Source organism: Mesoplodon mirus (genome assembly GCF_964341445.2).
Source record: "Mesoplodon mirus genome assembly, contig: HAP1_SCAFFOLD_74, whole genome shotgun sequence".
Taxonomy (NCBI): Eukaryota; Metazoa; Chordata; class Mammalia; order Artiodactyla; family Ziphiidae; genus Mesoplodon; species Mesoplodon mirus.
In genome coordinates this window covers 845,648-850,131 of record NW_028295786.1, presented here as the reverse complement: position 1 = coordinate 850,131, position 4,484 = coordinate 845,648, and positions in this window count along the sequence as shown.

Genomic DNA, 4,484 nt, shown 5'->3' with positions numbered 1-4,484 from the left:
CTCAGGCCGGGAGGGAGGGAGGGGCACGGAGTGCGGGGCGAGCCTGCAGCGGCAGAGGTCGGCGTGACGTTGCACCAGCCCGAGGCGCGCCGTGCGTTCTCCCAGGGAAGCCGCCCCTGGATCCCGGGACCCCGGCAGTGGCGGGCTGCACAGGCTCCCGGAAGGGCGGTGACCACAACAGATTTTTGGACGATATTTGTCCTTTATTTCTCTGCCTGTTTGTGAATTGCTGTGCCCCTGAGCTCCATTTTTAACTCGTTTTTTCTGAGCTGAACGCTTGTCCAATATTTTGTTTCAGGAACTATACTGGTTCCCGGTGGGTGGCTGAGACATTGGTTAATTCTTCTTCTTCTTGGGAAATAAGAGTGACATGTGCCCGTCCAAATGCCTAACAGCTACTCTCTCATTGATTCTCCCTCTTCCCTTTCATCCTCTGCCAAATTGGCAACCTGTGCGAACCAGGAGTTTAATGGTGCTGTCTCTCCACGTTGGGAGATTGATAGTAAAGCAGTTGGAACGTCAAACCGGAGCACCAGGAGAGGGACTATTTGTTGAGTTTTAGAGACCTTTTGTATTCACAATGTGTCCATTCTCTAGGTTTCCCGTACATGTTATACCTGTAGTAATATTCCCTTCAACTTGAAGACATGGGATCCATTGAATGGCTGCCATGCATTATTGCTTTAAAGGGTCTGCATTTGCTCACCCAATCTCACCAATCCTCTCAGTCCCATGTGTCCAGCCTTATGCCCCATCCAGCTGTCATTGCAGATAGGGTCATTCCAGATTTCATCAGAGACCCTGAAGGAATAGTAAAGAATTTCCCTTTTCTTTGTTCTTCAAATTCCGTTTTATAGTGGGTTTGATCTGATTCTCGCTGCCATGTTTATGCCAGTCTCGACACACTTGATTCCCTTATGGAGACATATCAATACATAGGTTTTAAGATTCTTACTAGTCAGATATATTCCTCTGTGTGAAATATGAGGTTTTGAGTCCCTTTCACTGAGGAAGGTGTAGGTCTTGTCTATACCATAGTTGGTTTTTGGAACGGTACCTGTGCTTATATCAAACTCTGGTTTTATGCATCACCCCACCTCTCCTTCCCCCTTAAGCAGGCATAAGAGTGTTTTCTAAATGTCAGACTCTCTTCTTTTCCTAACTCAGTTCATGTGTATCCATGTTTACAGGATCTTCATAAGTGATATCTTGTGATAAGTTTCTTTTTCTGTGTGATTTATTTCACTTAGAATCATCGTACCTGAATCCACTCATTTTGCTTCTACTGGTCTTATGACATTGTTTTCATGGCTGAGGGATATTCCGTCGTACGTAAGTACCACAATTTTTTGAACCATTTTCATCATTCCTGGGATATTTAAGGTGTACCCAAGTTGAGGTTCTTGTAATCAGTGCCACCCTAAATTTTGGGGTGGCTCTGTCTTATTGATTTTCAGTTTTCCCAAGGTATATTCCCTGGACTGGAAGTGCCCGTGGCTCTGTAGCTCTGTTGTTTACTTGTTTTAGGGAACACAATGCACTCCTCCAGAGAGGCAGTTGGAAATTTACATCCCGCCCCTCAGCATAACAAGGCTCTCTGTTCTCCAGGGCCTGTCTTGCCTTTCTGAATTTTAACCATTTTGTGGATGTCCCTTTTGACCGGTGGGAAGTGATACTTCTTTGTACTGCACAATTGCATTGCCTGATTGCTTGCTTGGCCAAAAAGGGCGTATGCGTTTTCTCCTGAATATATTCAGGAGAAAACCCATACGCCCTTTTTGGCCAAGTGCATCACTGTCGATGTTCTGCCCGTCTTACTGTGCTTTAAAGGCAATTCCAACGTACCTCTTGAAATCTGTTTCCTGATATTCTGCCTCGCTTTCAAGACCGCCTCGTTGCCTTCCCTCAACAGATTTTTGGACGATAGTTGTCCATTATTACTCCCCCTCTTTGTGAATTGCTGTACCCCTGGGCTCCATTATTTAACTATTTTTTTTTGAGCTGAACGCAAGTCCAATATTTTGGTTCAGGAACTATACTGGTTCCCGGTGGGTGGCTGAGACTTTTGTTAATTCTTCTTCCTCACGGGAAATAAGAGTGACATGTGCCCGTCCAAATGCCTAACAGCTATTCTTTCATTGGTTCTCCCTCTTCACTTGCATCCACTGTCAAATTGGCAACCTTTGCGACCCAGGAGGTTAAAGGTGCTGTCTCTCCAAGCTGGGAGATTGACAGTAAATCAGTTGGAAAGTCAAACCGAGCACCAGGAGAGGGACTATGCGTTGAGATTTAGAGACCTTTCTTATTCAGAGTGTGTCCATTCTCTAGGTTTCCCATACATGTTATAGCTGTAGTAATATTCCCTTCACCCTGGAGAGTTGGGACCCATGGAATGGGTGCCATGCATTATTGCTTTAAAGGGTCTGCATTTGCTCACCCAATCTCACCAATCCTCTCAGTCCCATGTGTCCATCCTTATGCCACATCCAGCTGTCATTGAAGATAGGGTCATTCCAGGTTTCAACAGAGACCCTGAAGGAATTGTAAAGAATTTCCCTGTTTTTTTGTTTTGTTTTTGAAATTCCTTTTTATAGTGGGTTTGAGCTGATTCTCGCTGCCATGTTTATGCCAGTCTAGACACACTTGATTCCCTTACAAAGACATATCAATACATAGGTTTTAAGATTCTTACTAGTCAGATATATTCTTCTGCGGGAAATATGGGATTTTGAGTCCCTTTCACTGAGGATGTTGTAGGTAGATCTTGTCTATTCCATTGTTGGTTTTTGGAACGGTACCTGAACTAATATCAAAATCTGGTTTAATGCATCACCCCACCGCTCCTTCCCCCTTAAGCAGGCATAATAATATTTTCCAAATGTCAAACTCTTTTCTCTTCCCTAAGTCAGTTCTTGTGTAGCCATGTTTACAGGAACTTCATAAGTGATATCTTATGATAAGTTTCTTTCTCTGTGTGACTTATTTCACTTAGAATCATCGTGCCTGAATCCACTCATTTTGCTGCTACTGGTCTTATGACATTGATTTCATGGCTGGGGGATATTCCATCGTACGTAAGTACCACAATTTTTTGAACCATTTTTATGTTTCTTGGGATATTTAAGGTGTAGACAAGTTGAGGTTTTTGTAAGAAGTGCTGCCCTAAATTATGGACTGGCTGTGTCTTATTGATTTTCGGTTTGCCCAAGGTGTATTCCCTAGACTGGAAGTGCTCTTGGCTCTGTAGCTCTGTTGTTTACTTGTTTTAGGGAACACAATTCAATCCTCCAGAGAGGCAGTTGACAACTTACATCCCGCCCATCAGCATAAAAAGGCTCCCTGTTCTCCAAGGCCTGTCTTGCCTTTCTGGTTTTTACCCATTTTGTGGATGTCTCTTTGGAACGGTGGGAAGTGATACTTCTTTTTAGTGCAGATTTGCATTGCCCGCTTGCTTGCTTGGCCAAAAAGTGTGTATGCGTTTTCTCCTGCATATATTCAGGAGAAAATGCATATGCCCTTTTTGGCCAAGTGCATCAGTGTCGAAGTTGTGCCCCTCTTCCTGTGCTTTACAGATGATTCCAATGTACATCTTGAAATATGTTTCCTGCTATTCAGCCTGAATTTCAAGTCCACTTTGTTGCCTTCCCTCAACAGATTTCTGGGCGATAGTTGGCCTTTATTACTCTGCCAGTTTGTCAATTGCTCTGTCCCTGAGCTCCATTTTTCAACTCGTCTTTTGTGAGCTGAATGCAAGTCCAAAGTTTTGGTTCAGGACCTATACTGTTTCCCGGTGAGTGGCTGAGACTTTGGTTAATTCTTCTTCCTGCCGGGCAATTAGAGTGACATGTGCCCGTCCAAATGCCTAACAGCTACTCTCTCATTGGTTCTCCCTCTTCCCTTTCATGCTCTGCCACATTTGAAACCTGTGGGAACCAGGAGGTTAAAGGGGCTGTCTCTCCAAATTGGAAGATTGATAGTAAAGCAGTTGGAAATTCAAACTGGTGCACCAGGAGAGGGATTATTGGTTGAGTTTTATAAACCATTCGTATTCACAGTGTGTCCATTCTCTAAGTTTCCTGTACATGTTATAGCGGTAGTAATATTCCCTTCAACCTGGAGAGTTGTGACCCATGGAATGGGGGCCATGCCTTATTGCTTTAAACGGTCTGCATTTGCTCACCCAATCTCACCAATCCTCTCAGTCCCATGTGCCCAGCCTTATTCCACATCCAGCTGTTTTTGTAGATAGGGACATTCCAGGTTTCATCAGAGACCCTGAAGGAATTGTAAATAATTTCCTTGTTTTTTTGTTTTGTTTTTGAAATTCCTTTTTATAGTGGGTTTGAGCTGATTCTCGCTGCCATGTTTATACCAGTCTAGACACAGTTGTTTCCCTTACAGAGACATATCAATACATAGGTTTTAAGATTCTTACTAGTCAAATATATTCCTCTGCGGGAAATATGGGGTTTGAGTCCCTTTCA